This window comes from Petaurus breviceps, unplaced genomic scaffold (assembly GCF_028583685.1).
Source record: "Petaurus breviceps papuanus isolate PSGF00001 unplaced genomic scaffold, PetGlider_PUasm1.0 77, whole genome shotgun sequence".
In the NCBI taxonomy this organism is placed as follows: Eukaryota; Metazoa; Chordata; class Mammalia; order Diprotodontia; family Petauridae; genus Petaurus; species Petaurus breviceps.
The window spans coordinates 4309855-4327976 of record NW_027186492.1 but is presented as its reverse complement, the minus strand read 5'-3'; the positions used below and the strand labels follow the sequence as shown (position 1 = coordinate 4327976).

The 18122-nt window shown below is 37.0% G+C and overlaps 1 protein-coding gene across 5 annotated transcripts in view; it reads right to left on the bottom strand.

Annotated features, from left to right (window-relative positions):
- Positions 1-18122, bottom strand: part of MGA (MAX dimerization protein MGA) — a 256974-nt gene that overhangs the window by 238183 nt on the left and 669 nt on the right. For 4 of the 5 annotated variants that reach the window (XM_069105789.1, XM_069105790.1, XM_069105788.1 and 1 more), the window contains exons 2-3: positions 4756-4849; positions 864-927 (exon numbers count right to left, since the gene is read on the bottom strand). The gene's annotated coding sequence lies outside the window, so the exon portion shown is untranslated. Of the gene's footprint in view, positions 1-863; positions 928-4755; positions 4850-13569; positions 13657-18122 lie in introns of all 5 variants that reach the window. The other variant, XM_069105793.1, reaches the window with a different exon arrangement.

Sequence of the window (18122 nt, the reverse complement as noted above, 5' to 3'; positions counted from 1 at the left end):
AGCAAGTTACTTAACCCCAATTGCTTAGGAGCGGCCAGGTGGCTCAGCGAGTAAGAGCACCGGCTCCAGTGTCGGGATGACCTGGATCAAATCCGGGCTCAGATACTCAGCACCACACCCAGAAATAACTGGCCGTGTAACCTTGAGCAAGTTACTTAACCCCGATTGCTTAAAAAAAAAAAAGAAGACAAAAAAGTAATCAAAACATTTCAGCTTCTAAAATGCACAGAAGCAAATGGAAGTTCAGAAGGAAACAGAGATGAGCAAGACTGCCTTGAAAGTAACATAATACATTTGCATGTAATAAATCTGAAAAGGAAAAGCAATTTACATATGATAAAGATTCATGGGTTTGTGCACATTATAGTCCTCATTATCTGGTTTCCTTTGTATCTAGAAATGCTCATTTTATTTAGTGTTTATAAGTTCAGAATAAAAAAATTTTTTTAAAAAGAGTAATGTTGGAGGCAACACATCTGTGAGGGTGTTAAGAGATCAGTCCACAAAATATCTTAAGGTAAGGAAAAAATCTCAGGCCCCATTAATAATCTCCAAAGAGCAATGAGGAAAACATCAGTAACTGACAAACTAACACATATGTGGACACACACATAGCATATATACACATATATGCTTAAATCTACTTTCTAGTAAATACAAAATTTTTTAACAAAACATGTATATATCAAAGGCAACTTTAATGACAGTATTGTAAGGAACAAGCCGACTTTCAAAAGTAATAGTCCATAACTGATTACATACTTATCATCATACAATTGACAAAGATATAGACTGCAAAATCTCACTGTGCTTATTGTTTGTTGACTGTAAAAAGCTTTTAATTCAGTAGAGCAAAATATTACCTTGAAGCTTTCTCCCAACAAGATATCACTCTCCTATGGATATGTTGAAATAACGAAAGATTCCCTGAAAAATAAAACAGAGATACCCTTGTTTAATTATCCTGTCAATAATATCAAGTAAGGCATACAAGACATTTGCTCCCCAAGGGTTTCTGGCACTGTCATAGAGTAGATATAGTGTAAATCCAAATAGAAGAGGGATTCCCTATGGTGAGGTCCTCTGAATTCTCCTGTTTGCCAATGATACTGTATTGGTTTCATCAAGCCCTAGAACTTCAGAGCTTCCTGTGCAAGATTAATAAACACTTTAAACAATCTGATCCAACCATTCACAGAGTTCAAACAGTAGCTCTGTGGCTCTTATCCCAGTAGGAGAGCAGGGACTCAGTTCAAGCTTCCAGCCTAGGCCAAAACTAGCAATGAAATAACCAGGGCAAGAATGCCAGTCCTAAAATGAGAATTCAGTTTGGTCACTTTGAAACTCTTGAGCTTCCAAGTGGGCTAGCTGACAATGACTGAGTCCAGCAGCACTCTACTGCAACTTGCTGAGACAAGTATAAAGTTCATGTAGAATGTCTTTTGTCCAGATTATAGCATGAAATCAGATATATAACTTATATACAGCTCATCCAGTATAGATGCTGAACAGACACTGAAAATGAATATAGCATCAATTTATATTAATTATATAATAATTATATATAATATATATTATATATAATATAAATACAATATATAAATAAAATATATAAAAATGATAAAATAAAATAATAAAACCTATAATTAAACAGGAAGAGGCTAGGGGACCTGAACAGCCTTTGGGAAATGAAGTTCCTTTAATGAGTCCAAATTTCTCCCAAAAATAATGACTCATCTTTTTAATATAAATATTCTACCAGTGTTGTTATATGGTTATTAGTTCATGGAACACTAGTCTCCTAAGAATTAAAAATGGGTATTACTGGAGGCAGAGCCAAGACAATAGAGAAAAAAATACAGCTCCGCTGCCCCCAAATACATATACACCTTTTCCACAAAGATCTAGAAAATGCACCAGTCCAAATTCTGATCAGGAAATCCAAGAAAATGATCACAGTGAGTCATTTTGTCAACCCAGTTCAGCAGTACAGGGAGATGGACAGAAAGGTCTGCAGACAATGAGAAGGAGTCCAGCACTGCATTCTGGTACCCAGGGACTGAAAGAGTTTGGATATAAACTGTGCACCAAGTAGAAAGCACCAAAGTAGGAAAAGATCCCACTGAACTATAAAGTACTGAAAGGTGAAAGAAAAGCTGCCATCTGGCAAGTCTGTTGCTCACAACCCAAAGCTAGGTCACAAATCCAAAGCAAACTGAGGAAAAACCTGACCTTAAGAGGAACCATATCTTAAATCCTCTAAAGCACTACTGATTAGAAAAACGCAAATCAAAACACCTATCAGATTGGCTAACATGACACAACAGGAAAATTATAAATGTTGGAGAAGTTGTGGGAAAATTGGAACACTAATGCACTCTTCATGGAATTGTGAACTGATCCAACAATTCTGGAGAGCAATTTGGAACTACGCCCAAAGGTCTATAAAACTGTGCATAACCTTTGACCCAACAATACCACTTCTAGCTCTGTATACCAAAGAGATCATAAAAATGGGAAAAGGACCCACATGTCCAAAAATATTTATAACAACTTGTTTTGTGGTGGCAAAGAATTGGAAAATGAGGGGATGTCCATCAAAAGGGGAATGGCTGAACAGGTTGTAGTATATGAATGTAATGGGAATACTACTGTGCTTTAAGAAATGATGAGCAGGCAGACTTCAGAAAAACCTGAGAAGACTAATATAAACTGATACTGAGTGAAGTGAGCAAAACCAGAACACCATACACAGTAATAGCCACATTATTCAAGGGCTGACCATGACACTCAGCCCTTCTCAGCAATGCAAGGATCTAAGACAACTCCAAAAGACTCATGAGGGAAAACACTATTACCTTCCAGAGGAAGCACTTTGCAGTCTGAATGAAGATGAAGCATACTATTTGCTCCCTTTTTTTGCTGTTGTTGTTTTGTTTTGTTCTTCTTTCTCATGGTTATTCACACTGGTTCTAATTCTTCTTTACATCATGACTAATGTGAAAATATGTTTAATATGAATGTATATGTAGAGCCTATATCAGATTGCATGTCCTCTTGGGGAGGTAGGAAAAAAGGGAGGGGAAGAAAATTTAAAACTCAAAATCTTATGGAAATGAATGTTTAAAACAAAAAATGAATTAAAATTTTAAAAACTAAATAAAAAAAAGAACATAACCAATTCACAGTTGTGTCCCATGTTTTCCTTGTTTAAATCCCTCAATACCCTTTGAAGACATTAAGATTCTTAAGGGACTCTTGTATTCTCTTCCCCTATTAGAATCTTAGTACTCTATCGTCATATAGTCCCTTCCATTTGGTGCAAATAAATTTAACATTCAAAGATTAAAAAAAAAAAAAAAGAGGAACCATTTCTGTGGCTCTCATCCCAGGAGGAGAGCAGGGACTCAGTTCAAGCTTCCAGCCTAGGCTGAAGCTAGCAATGAAATAATCAGGGCAAGAATGCCAGACCAAAAGGGAGCCTTCAGTTTGGTCATTTTGAAACTCCTGAGCTTCCAAGTGGGGCTAGCTGACAATAACTGAGTCTAGCAGCACTCTACTGTAACTTGCTGAGACAAGTATAAAGACCCAGACCTGGGGGCAGGAATCTACAGAACTCAGAACAGGTGCAAATAAGGACAATTTTGCCCAGGGTCACATCACTTTGGGAACACTGAAAGCTTGCAGGTCCCCAGCCAGAGCTGTCCCTGAGATACTACAATAATGTAACACTCAGTACTGAAGAAAGGAGCAAGAAGCAGGCTGGAAGAATTAACAAGGAAAGAAGGAAGGAAGAAAGGAAAGGAGGGAGGGAGGGAGGGAAAAGAAACATATTATAAAAAAAATACTATGATGACAAAGAAGCTCAAGACACAAATTCAGAAGGTTTCCAAAACATTTACAAGCAAAGCCTCAAAGAAAAACACAACTTGGGCATACATCCAATCAGAATTCCTAGAAGAATTAAATCAAGTGTTGTTGGGATTTTTTTTAATTTGAAGAGCTAAAAAATTATTTCAGAAACAAAATTAGAGTAGTAGAGGGAAAAAGGGAGAAGAAATGAGAGCTATGAAAGAAAGAGGGAAAAATAATTAACAACTTAAGAGGTATAAAAGCTTAACCAAGAAAATAACTTCCTAAAAATTAGAATTGACAAAATGAAACCTAATGACTCCCTGACATATCAAGAAATATTGAAACAAAGATAAATGCCTAAAAAAAGAAAGAAAAGAAAATGCAAAGTATCTCATAGCAAAAACAACTGACCTAGAAAACAGACTGAAGAGAAATCATTTAAGAATGATTGGACTACTTAAATGCCAAGACCAAAAAAAAAAAGTATCCAGACATCATATTTCACGAATTCATACAAAAAAAAATGTGCAGATTTCTCAGTAGAGAGCAAATAAGAAACAGAATCCATCAGTCACCTCCTGAAAAAATCCCCAAAATGAAAACTCCCAAAAATATAGCCAAAATCTAGAACCGGTAGGTCAAAACTGTCAGAAGAAATAATTTAAGTATCAAGCAGTCACAGTCAGGATCACACAGACAATTTGGCAGCCACCACTATAAAGGGAAAAGGAAAGAAGAAGGGAAAAGCAATTATTAAGCACCTATGTGCCAGACGCTATGCATTCTAAGTGTTTTACAAATATTACGCATTTGATCTTTATGCTTTGAAGTATATGCTATTTTACAGTTTTACATTTTACAATTGAGAAAACTGAGGTAGACATAAGTTAAGTGACTTACCCTGAGTCACACAATTAGTGTCTGAGGCCACATCTGAACTCAGGTCTTCCTTGCTTCTAAGCCCAGCTTTCTATCCACTGTGTCTTCTAGTTACCTACAAAAATGAATAAAGAGCTTAGAATATGATAGTAAAGAAGGCAAAAGATCTAGGCTTACAGTTAAGAATAACATACCTAAAAAATACTGATCATAATACTAAGGTGGGAAAATAAACTTTTAATGAAACAAAAGACTTCCAAAGCATTCCTGATGAAAAAACCAGTACAGTGTAAAAACTCTAACAAACAAACAGAGAAGTCAATAGAATCATAAAGAGGTAAACATAAGGAGTGGCTAGGTGGTGCAGTGAGTAGAGCACAGGCCCTGGAGTCAGGAGGACCTGAGTTCAAATCTGGCCTCAGACACATACTAGCCATGTGACCTTGGGCAAGTCAGTTAACCCCAAGTGCCCTCCAAAAAGAAAAAAAAAAGAGGTAAATATGACTGAGCAAAACATAAGGTTCTAAAAAAAGATAAACAGTTTACATTCTTATATGGGAAAAGGATATATGTAGCTGCTCAAAACTCTAGCATTATTACAGACCACAGAGAGAATCTAATTAGACATATCTCAAAGTGTTTAGGCAATGTTTTTGTGATTTTAAGAGAAAAATTGAAATGGAGAGGGAAAGAAATCCACACAGGGGGAAGGAGAGAGGCAAGGAAGAATAAGGAAAAATTATCTCAAATAATTGGGGAAGGGACACAAGTAGAAGTCTATACAATAGGGAGGTGAGGATGGCGGGGAATGAGAAACATTTGATTCTCATTTATTTGAACTAGGCAAAGGAAGGAAGACTACATATATACATACACACACACACATACACACACATATAAACACACACACTCTACAGAAATACATTTTATCCAGCAGAGAAACAGAAGAAAAATGGGTTATGGGAAAGGGGAGGAAATAAAAGGGAAGGTAAATTAAAGGAGGAATTAGTCAAAAACAAAACAAACTCTTAAAGGGGAAAGGAAAGAAAGAGAAAGAAAAGTATAAGAGATTAGATGAAAAGAAAATATACAGTTAACAGTTAGAACTGTGAATATGAAGGGGATGAACTCACTCATAAAAAGAGAGGATAGCAGAATAGATTGGAAGCTAGATTTCAATATTATGTTGTTTACAAGAAACATTTGGAAGCAGAAAGATACACATTAAGTTAAAATAAGGAGCTGTGGCAGAATCCATTATGCTTCAACTAAAGTAAAAAAATAAGAAAAAACAACCATAATTTCAAATAAAGCAAAAGCAAAAATAGAACTAATTAAAAGAGATAAACAAGGAAACTACATTTGTTAAAAGGTACCTCAGAAATGGATCAATATCAATACTGTTTATATATACTAAATAGCATAGCATCTAAATTCTTTTTGCTTTTGTTTTTTTGGAGGGAAACTGGGGTCAAATAACTTGCCCAAGGTCACACGGCTAGTAAGTGTGAAGTGTCTGAGGCAGCATTTGAACTCAGGTCCTCCTGACTCCAAGGCTGGTACTCTACTCACTGAGCCACCTAGCCTCCCCTAGCATCTAAATTCTTTTTTTTTTTAAGCAATTGGGGTTAAGTAACTTGCTCAAGGTTACACAGCCAGTTATTTCTGGGTGTGGTGCTAAGTATCTGAGCCCAGATTTGATCCCGAGGTCATCCCGACACTGGAGCTGGTGCTCTTACTCGCTGAGCCACCTGGCCGCCCCCAGCATCTAAATTCTTAAAGAAAAAAGTTGTGACAGTAAAACTATAACATCAGGTAGAAATAAATTTTTTACAAAAATTGAAAATTAAATATCTCCAGCCCCCACTGGAGACTACTTATAATAAAAATAGGAAGGAATATTTATATTTCTCTTCAGTGCATGACCACCCCACTTCACAAAAATTAGCCCTGTCTTGTCATAAAAATTTCAAAAATGCATAAAAGGAGAATTATTAAATGAAGATTTTCCAGCCCATAAGGCAATAAAAATTACATTTGATGAAGGGTCTTAAAAGCAAAGGTTAAGACAGAACCCACAAAATAACACAGAAAAGATAACCTCCTGCTGAGGACAGCCCAGCAGGCCGGCAGGAATCAGCCAGCGTAACGCTCTGGGAACTGACCCGGACTCCGGCCTATGCAAGCCTATTTTAGCCCCAGGGGGGCCTGACCAGCCCCAGCTGGAGGGACTTCAGGTCACCAGCAGCTATGGCAATTTCCAGAATTGTCAAAATATAGATGCTTAGGACAAAGTGAGAGGTCAGCGCAGTGTGGACCTTGGGATCCAACAGTTGGGAGTGTGGTCTGTCTTGGCCCCCGGGGTGAGAAGCCATTGAAGCACCACGTGCACATCGTAGGGGGACAAAGCAAACAGTCTGAGGGGTAATCTCTCTTGCTCTGACCTGCTTGGATCTGGATTGCGGTCTAGGGTACAGGTCCTGGGGTGTGTGACTAGCTTGCCAGAGCATGTGGAAGCTTCAGAGAGGGCACCCAACTAATACCTTCAGCAGCTGAGAAAACCCCAGCATTTAGGACAAAGCTCCCCTGTCTGATGGCAGAGTCCTACTGTGGCAAAAAGCTCAAAAGTCAAGTAACTGAGTGGCAACATGAGCAAGCAAAGCAAGCACAGCAGTCAAACCTTAGATTCCTTTTTTGGGGACAAAAAGGATCAAAGCATGAAATGGCAGGAAGACAACAAAGTCAGAACTCCTGCACCAAAAGCTTCCAAGAAAAATACAATCTGGCTATAGGCCATAGAGGGCCTTAAGAAGGATTTTGAAAACCAATTAAGAGAAGTGGAGGAAAAACTGGGAAGAAAAATGAGAATGATGAAAGAAAATTATGAAATGAGAGTCAACACCTGACTGAAGAAAATAACACATTAAAAAATAGACTAACTCAAATGGCAAAAGAGGCTCAAAAAGCCAATGAGAAGAATGCCTTAAAAAGCTGAATTTGCCAGATGGAAAAAGAATCTCAAAAGCTCACTGAAGAGAATCATTCCTTCAGAATTAGATTGGAGCAAAAGGAAGCTAGTGACTTTATGAGAAATCAAGATGATGTTAAACAGATCCAAACAAATGAAAAAATAGAAGGCAATGTGAAATATCTCATTGGGAAAACCACTGACCTAGAAAACAGATCCAGGAGAGATAATTTAAAAATTATTGGACTGCCTGAAATAGCCATGATCAAAAAAAAGGAGCTAGAAATCATCCTTCAAGAAATTCTCAAGGAAAACTGCCCTGAAGTTTTAGAACCAGTGGACAAAATAGAGATTGAAAGAATCCACTAATCACCTGAAAAAGATCCCCAAAAGAAAACTCCTAGGAATATTATAGCCAGGTTCCAGAATTCCCAGATCATAGAGAAAATATTAGAAGCAGTCAGGAAGAAACAATTGAATATTGTGGAAACACAATCAGGATAACCTAGGATCTGGCAGCTTCTACAATGAGAGATCGAAGGATTCGGAATATGATATTCCAGAGGGCAAAGAAGCTGGGATTAAAACCAAGAATCACCTACTCAGCAAAACTGAGTATCATGTTTCAGGGGGAATATGGTCATCCAATGGAATAGAAGACTTTCAAGCATTCTTGATGAAAAAACCAGAGTTGAATAGAAAATTTGACATTCAGATACAAGAAGCAAGAGAAGCATGAGAAGGTAAACAGAGAAAAGAAATCATAATGAACTTATCAAAGTTGATCTATTTACATTCTTACATGGAAAAACAATAATTGTATCTTATGAAACTTTTCTCAGTATGAGAATAATTGAAGGGAATAAAAATGTGTGTGTATATGTATGTGTGTGTCACACACACATACATATGTCTATATAGGAGGGTATATGGGCATATGAATACATATGTGAATGTGTGTATATATGTTTACAGGTATACATAGATAGAGGACACAGGACCAATTTAACAGGAAGGGATGATACTTAAAAGGTGAAGTTAGGAGGTGAGAGAAGAATAAAATGAGAGGAGAAGGGGAGAGACAGAATGGGGTAAACTATCTCATATAGAAGAGGTAAGGGAAAATGGTTACAATGAAGGGGAAGATTAGGAAGGCAAAAGGGAATGGGTCAACCTTATTCCCACTGAATTTGGCTTGGGGAGGGAATGTAATACACACTAAATAGGGTATCTCAACCTCCAGGAGAGTAGGGGGGAAGGGGATGAGAAGGGGAGATGATGGAAGGGAGGGGAGATGATGGAAGGGAGGGCAGGTGGCGGGGAGGGAAGTTGGAAGCACCCACTTTTGAAAAGGGATGGGATCAAAGTAGAGAATAGAACAAGTGGGAGGTGGGATAGGAGGGAGGGAAATATAGTCAGTCTTTTACAATATATCTCCTATGTTACTGTTTTGCATTAGCCACACATATACAACCTATACTGAACTTCGTATCTTCCCAGTAAGGGTGGGTGACAAGGGAGGAAGGGAATGAATCTGGAATTCAAAGTTTTAAAATCAAATATTCAAATATATATATACTATCATTAATACTATTTTACATGTAATTGGGAAATAAGATATACAGGCACTGGGGCATAGAGATACACTGGACAAGTTGAAAGGGGTATGAGAGAAAATATGGGAGGGAGCAGATTGGAGGAGGGAATATTCTGTGGGACTGCTATTTTGGGGCGGTGGGTAGGGGAAAAACAGGGAGAAAATTTATAACTCAAAATCTGGCAAAAATGAATGATGTAAATCAGAAGTTAATAAAGCATTTGAAAAAGAAAAAAAAAGGGACAGGATCAAAGTAGAGAATAGAACAAGTGTAGTGAATAGAGCACCGGGTCTGGAGTCAGAAGGACCTGGGTTCAGATCCAGCCTCAGACACTTAACACACACACACACACACACACACACACACACACACACACACACACCCCTAGCCGTGTGACCTTGGACAAGTCACTTATCCCCAATTGCCCTCCAAACAAAAAAGCAAAAAAGAATAGAACAAGTGGGAGGTGGGATAGGAGGGAGGGAAATATAGTCAGTCTTTTACAATATATCCACTATGGGAATGTTTTGCATAGCTACACATGTACAACCTATATTGAATTGCTTATCTTCCCAGTAAGGGTGGGTGACAAGGGAGGAAGGGAATGAATCTGGAATTCAAAGTTTTAAAATCAAATGTTTAAAACATATATATTATTATCAGCCTTATTTTACATGTAACTGGGAAATAAAATATACAGGCACTGGGGCATAGAGATCCACCATGCCCTACTGGAAAGTTGGAAGGGGTATGGGAGAACATATGGGAGAGAGCAGATTGGAGGAGGGGATATCCAGTGGGATCACTATTTTGGGGTGGTGGGTAGGGGAAAAACAGGGAGAAAATTTGTAACTCAAAATCTTTCAGAAATGAATGATGTAAACTAGAAGTTAATAAAGCATTTGATTTTTTTTTTTAAAGCAAAGGTTAACAAATTAATTAGGTGCTAAGTAACCTAAGCCTAAAAAATGAGTAAGTCAAAGAACAAATCATAGAAACAACCAATAATTTCAAAAAATATGACAGAAATAAAATAGCATACCAAAATTTTTAAAATGAAGTCAAGTAAGTTCTTAGTCAGAAATTTATATCTCTAAACACTTTCATCAATAAAAGGGAGAAAAAACAAATCAATAAATTAGGCATGCAACTAGAAATACTAGAAAAGCAACAAATTAAAAATTCCCAACTAAAGAGTAAAATAGAAATCCTGAAAATCAGTGAAAAGGTTAACAAAATCAAAAGCAAAAAAATCATTTGATTAAATAACATTAGGAGCTGTTTTAAAAAAAATAGTTATTAGCTAATTTGATTAAAAAGAAAACTAAATTCCCAGTATCAAAACTGGAACAAAAAAAAGGAAATTTACAACCAATGAAGAATAAAAGAAATTACTAGCAACTATTTTACCTAAGAACATGCCAATAAAACTGACAATCTAAATTAAATGGATAAATATTTACAAAAATATAAATTCCCCAGATTAATACAAGAGGAAACAGAAGAAAAGGGACAAGAATTTATTAAACACCTATAATGCGACAGGCATTATGCCTAGTGCTTGTCATATCACATTTGATCCTCAAAATAACTCTGGGAGGTGGATATTATTATCCCTTTATTACAGCTGAGGAAACTAAGGCAACCACATGTTAAGTTATTTGCCCAGAGTCACATAGTTTTTAAGTGTCTGAGCCTGAAACTGAACTTAGGTCTTTCTTATTCCAGACCTAACACCACTGAACCACCTTGCTGCCCAGAGGACTTAAGTAATCCTCTGTTAGAAAAAGTAACTGAATAAAGCATACATGAACTCCCAAAGGGGAAGGAGGACTGGGAACAGGACCAGATAGATTTACAAATGAATTCTATCAAACATTTAAAGAACAATTAACTCCTTCTGGAGAATAATTTGGGAATTTGGAATAATTTAGCTATACAACAGTGCATACTCTTTGACCCAGTAATACCACCACTAGGTTTATATCCCAAAAAGATCAAAGAAAAGGGGAAAGGACCTATCTGCACAAAAATATTTACAGCATCTCTTTTTGTGGTGGCAAGGAAACAGAAATTGAGATGCCCATCAATTGGGGACTAGCTACATAAGTTGTGGTATGTAATTGTGATGGAATACTACTGTTATAAGAAACAATGAGCAAGATGGTTTCAGAGAAACCTGGGAAGATTTACATGTACTCATGCAAAGTGAAGTAAGCAGAATCAGAAGAACATTGTACATAGTAACAACAATATCGTAACCATGATCAACTGTGAAAGAATCATCTACTCTGATCAAGACAGGGACCCAAGACAATTTCAAAGAACCCATGATGAAAAATGCTATCCACCTCCAGAGAAAGAACAAATGAACTCTGAATACTAACTGAAGCAAACTTTTTTAAAACTTCTTCATTTTTCTTTTGTTCATGTGTGCTTTCTTTTGCACCATAGTGAATATGAAAATGTTTTATGTGATTTCACATGTAAAATCAATATCATATTGCTTGACTTCTCAAGGAGGGGGGAAGGAAAGAACTTGTAACTCAAATTTTTAAAAAATGAATGTTAAAATTTTTACATGTAATTGGCAAATATTTAATAAAATAAATAAAAAATATTTTTTAAAAAGAACAATTCCAAGAATACATAAAACTTTTTGAAAAATAAAATAAAATAAGAGGTCTCACCAAATTCCTCCTATGATACAAATATGGTCTTGATACCTAAACCATTGGAAGAGTCAAGACAGAGAAAGAAAACTGTAGGCTAGTAACCCTAATGAATACTGATACAAAAATTTTTTTTAAGTATTAGTAAGGTGACTACTGCAACATATCACAATGATTATATACTAGAACAAGGCTGGATTTAAACTGAAAATGCAGGGCTGGTTCAATATTAGAAAAACAATAAACATATTTGATAATATTAATAACAAAACAACAAAAATCACATGATTATATCAATAGGTTCATAAAAGCTTTTGACAAGTTCCAACACTCATTCCTAGCATAGGAATAAAAAGAGCTTTCCTTAATATATAAGTGCTATCTATCTAAATCAAGAGCCTTTGTAGTTTCTTTTTGTATGGGTGATGATTATGAAGAGGTTATAACACATGATGAATAAGGAACTACAAAGGAGAACCAGAGTAATAAATATTGTGGAAATAAATTATTAAAAAATGAGAAAGGCTGGTAACATGGTGAGAGTAAGGGACAAATGAAACAACCAATGTGCTCCAATGGTGTCTTCTCAATGACAATAAGAAATGCAAACTGAATATGACTGTCAAAAACTGCTATAAGATATGACTGATTATACTCAACTCTGATCACTCCTTCATGTCACATTCACCAGATACTTATCTTCTGTTTCAACTATAACATTTTAGACTACTGCTGATATTTTTTAAATAAATGTTCAACTTTTTCTACTAAACTGCTTCTTAAGAGTAGGGTCAATATACTTTTATGCATGTCTTCCACTGCACCTCAGACAGGATTCAGATATGGCAGGTACTCAATAAATGCTTATTAAATGAATAAGCCTTAATTTGGTCATATAGATAATACTTCCATTTTTATAATTGACATTGATCCCTAGCAAGATCAATAGTATATTTAAGGTACAAGTACTGCAGATATTACTGGCATTACTGTCATTGCCAATTCTCTTCTGAAGCAAAGAATCTGAAAGCATAAATCTAGTGTTAAAATATAAATTCTGACTATACAGAGCAGGTGGGTGGGAGAGTAGGCAAGTGAAAACTATTATAAAAGCATTCCTCCTAAGAATAAGAATTACAAATTCCTCATATTAAAACACTCCTAGTATATATCTCTGTGAACAAAAAAAATCATTATTACTTAAAAATGAAATTCTATACAGACCAAATCCTATCACAACTAATGCCATTAATATGAAGAATTCATCATAATAAAAATAGTTCTAGACATCAGCTAAAGGCCCATAAAATGGTGTTTTCATTACCTAGCTAGGAAATTAATTGTCTTTTGTTTATAATGCAATAAAATAAATGTTTCTCCTATCCTTCCTCTTCCATCTCTATCCATGAAAAGGTTACTTGCTTTTACAAAAAACAAAGAAGTCTTTTCCCATTTCCTTTCAACAACTTAAAAAAAAATACATTTATATCTTTTTTATCAACTAGGTATCAAGTAACAGAGAAATATTTTTATATGTTTAGACATTCATAGGTAACATTCGAAAAATACATTAATTCACTGAACAAATATTTATTACCTATGTGAATTTGATGTGCTTCCTCTAATTCTTCTCCTCATCCCTTCTAGCAACTTTTTTCTTTAATAGCCAGCCAGAACATTGCTGCTATCACAAAGTAAACCAAAAGATCAAATACCTAGACAGAAAACCCCATCTGTCAAGTAAGAGCAGCGATCTTTAACTAAGAGGAGCCACAATAGGTATGCTCAAGGACTCTCATAAGGTAACAAATGCCATTCAAAAACTTTAAAAAGCAGTATTCCCAAGAACATATGTTCCAGTGAAATTTAAGTACAGTCAAAAATTTTGGACACTTCAATTTGATCCAAAATAGTACAAAACAAAACATGTCCTATAGCAGGGTGGTACAGCAGGAATTCTAGACCTGAAGTCAAGTGACCTGGGTTTGAATCTCAATTCTAAGTGCATTGCAGGACCATGGGAAAGTCTTATAATATTTTTGAAACTCTTTACAATGGAGATTTCAGCTATTGTTATTATTATTATTATTAAATTATAAGAAGGCAGGCCCTCTTTAATTAATACTTGGGGATATTTTGTAATCTAACTCTAAACAATCGATTTTGTCCATTACAATTCATACATCTGTGCAATCCCATTCCCTTGCTAAAGGGCAAGAAAAATACAGGACAAGCCTCATTTTGTGTTAAAGATAACAGACAACAATCATTATCCTTACCCTGGGTCCAGATAAGGACCTTGCTTACAAATTATTTAGACCATCTACCTTAAAAATGTCACATATATGTGTATGAGCACATATATACATATATGTATGTGTGTGTATGCATCACTTATAGCTATGTCCATACTGGGAACTCTGTTAATACTCATATCCAAAAGGACCCAAAATTAATCAAAACCCTCTACCCACAGTTTAAACAGTCTTCTTTCTCAATTAACTTATTACCAAGCTAACTTTTCTTTTTCTAATTTTCACCTCAATACTGTTAATTGTGCCATCCTTGATTACCACGAATAATGCCTCCCCCTTTTATCTTTGCCTTTTTAATCAAGGAGCTTCCAATCGAAGAGAAATACACATATAAATATATAAAGCATAAATATAAAGTGAACACACACATAAAAATTGTAGGGAAATACAAGGCAGTTTGGAAGAGAAGTCATTAGCAGTGAGAAGGGACAAAAAAAGGCTTCATGTAGAAAATGGTTCGAGAGTTTTCTATTAAAGGAAGATGAGGGATGGAGGGAACTGTGTGAGGAATAACAGGAGGCTAATTTGGCTAGATCACAGAACGCAGGAGGGAGAGTGATGTTCAGTGAGGCTGACACGTTAAAATCAGTTGTATAAAATTGTAAAAGCTAAACAGAGAAGTTTACACTTTATTCTATAAGCAATAAGATGCCCCTGAAGTTGACTAAGTAATGAAGTAGCCTGGTCAGACCTATGTAGTAAGTAGGATAAATTTAGAGGAGGGAGAGTTTATTTAAGGCAGAGACCAAAGAGGAAGCTGTGAGAAAGAATGAGGATCTGAACTAAGGCAATAGTTGAATGAGGGAGTGGAGAGAAAGGGTCAGATGCAAGAGCTGTGAAGGTGGAAAAAATAAGATTCAGCCTCTGCCTGGATATGTGGAGTGCCTCTTTTTAGACCACTACTAAATGCAGGAGGTCTTTCAGAATCTGTTAATTTAAGACATAACAGTGTTGCAGTCAAGTATGGAAAAGATGTGGATAACTAAAAAAAACACTGGGGAGCAATTAGTTTGGGTGTGACTGGGGATGGGCCCAAACCTAGAGACCTTTTCTCCTTACCCCAAAGGAATATGAGTCCCATTTGTCAATTAATCCCCACCTTGAACTCTTTGAATTTCCTCACTTGATCTGGCATTCACCTTTAAGACTTTCATAATCGTTATACCCCATACTCTGCTACCCTTAACTTAGCCCAGCCCTCCATTATGTTATCTCCAAATCGGACTACTTCCCACCCTATCTAAACCCCATTCTCCTGGTTCCAGGTCTCTGACCTCTAGTCACCCCAGCCACTCCCATGGAGATCCTCCTAAGACATACCACCCTCCACCCTTCATCCCTGCCCCAGTTACCCCAGACTACTGGCCATTCCCATCAAGATCCTCTTTAGATCCCTCCTCCAATCACTCCAGATTACTTGGAACCCTAGATCCCTCCCACAGTCTTTCTATCTGTAGATAAGATACATCTTGTTTCCATAAAAGTGTTCATATTCCTTAAGAGTCTAGCCAATGTTGAGATTCCTTAAGAGTCTGGCCAATACGGCGGATTTATTTTATACCTTGTCTTTGGCTGAAAGAAAGCAAATATGCAAATAGTAATAACTAACATTTATATGTCACTGCAAGGTTTGCAAAGCACTTTACATATATTATCTTATTTGATTCTTCTAAGCAACCCTGTGAGATAGACACTAGCCTCATTTTACAGAGGATGAAATTGAACCTGAGTAAGATTATGTGACTTGCTCAGGGTCACACAACTAGCATCTGAAAGGGAGAGGAAAAAGAAAGGAACAAAAATTTATATAGCACCTACTGTGTGCCAGGTACAGTGCCAGAAAGCACCTTTTACAAGTATTTCATCTGAAGCAGAATTTGAACTCAGGTGTTCCTAACTCCAAGGTCAGTGCTTTATACAATAAACCACTTAGTGGTCTCATAAGACAACAAACTCCTCTACACAATCTTCGTGAAAGATTTGTGTCTAATAGAAAAGCCAGGCAGCCACACGATTAATAGGAATTAAACTGAAAATTCAAATCTCATTTGCTTAGGAAGTTTATTCAAACCGTTGCAATAAATAGGTTCATTACTCTGTCAATCTCAAAAACTAAAGACTAAAAAACTTCACACAATTCTCATCAGTTTTTCTTAACATAAACTTAAAGATTATTTGCATTCTTTGAAGACTGAGTCACTAATAAATGTTCAATAACTACATAACTTGTTACTTTACATAGTACATTAAAATCTGAAATGCATTTTACAAAATTTTTCAAGAGAGTATCTAGTTTACTATGGGAGCTTATAATCAATAATTAAAAGCAAGATCCCTCTTTGAACTTCATATTTCCAAAGGCACCTGACACACTGCCAAAATCTGTGGATTTCCAAATTGTCTACAAAGAGCTTCATGTTTCTTTCAGGAACACTTTAAATATTTAGCATTTCTTAAAGTGTTTTACATGTTATCTCAATTGATCCTTATAACAACCATTACAGGTAGGTGCTGTTATTATTCCCAATTTACAGATGAGGAAAGAGGTCCCGATTGGCCCCGATCACAACAGCTACTAAGTGTCTGTGGAAGAATGAAAACTCATATCTTCCTGACTCCAAGTCTAGCAGAGCTTTCTTTAAAGCCTCATGATAACATAATCAATATCTGGCTCCATCACCAATCATTTCCCTTTCTGTTAAGTTCAGTTTCACCTATGTGTGACAAGAACTACGTGGGTGGTTCTTTGAAGGGAGCAGGTGGGCCAAGAGCTTCAATTGGAGTAAAAAGGTAGTAGAAACCATCATAATTTACTGTTCCTTTCAGGAAGCAATGGCCCGGTTAGTGTAACAATTACCTCCTACTGGGCTCTTTACCAAATCTCAAAGGAGAAGAAACGAAAGGAAGAGAACATCAAGCAGAGAAGGAATAGCTTAAAAGAGTAAATTCCGACACATTTGTTTGTTTTGGAGAGGAGGTGGAAGAGAGAGGCATTTTTTGGAAAGGCAATGGGAGGGAATGGTCCGATGGCTGGTTTCCCGTAATATTATTTACAATAAGCCAACTGCCACATTTTTATTTTTGGCATGAATAAGATTTATTCCTCCCTTATTTACGGCTTATGGAAAGCAGTGGCTACTAACGAACGGTTAATAATGGCTCACGTTTATATATAAGTTTTAAGGTTTGCAAAGCAAACCTTACCTCATTTGAACCTCTCAAGCACAGCCCTGTGAGATCGATTATCATCGCCATTTCACAGATGGGGAAAGTAAGGCTCAGAAATATTGACTGACCAGAATCACACAGTTCTTAAGTATCTGAGACGGGCTTTTAAATCCAAACCCAGTTGGCTTTACCCTCTACACCATGCTTCCTACGCATATCTTCTTTCTTCCCCCACCTCAGTCAGCCAAAGAGCTAAAACAACCACCTGGCTAAGGCCGCCCTCCTGTGGTGGAGACCAGGCCACGTGATCTACAGGCCCTTTCGGCCCCACCCCCACCCCTCGCCCGCAGCACGCGCTGCCAGCCTCTTCACGTGACCCCAGAACGCCCCAGCCTCCCTGGCTTCCCGAGCAGCCATTTTATGGGAGACCTAACCATGCGTGATCGCAATGAGTCCTCTCCCCATCTGCTTGGTATAAGCTCCCCCAGGGCACGCAGGCGATACACAAGCCTCCAACCAAGCCCTCGGGCCACGCCAATTGGCTTGAACTGCAACTAAACATTTCGCACCCCAATATACATCGAACCCTGGGGCTCCAGGAATGCGATGCCACCTCCTCAGTCTGTGACTGGTCTGCTGTTGTCACGTGACTCCAACCCCCCCCCCC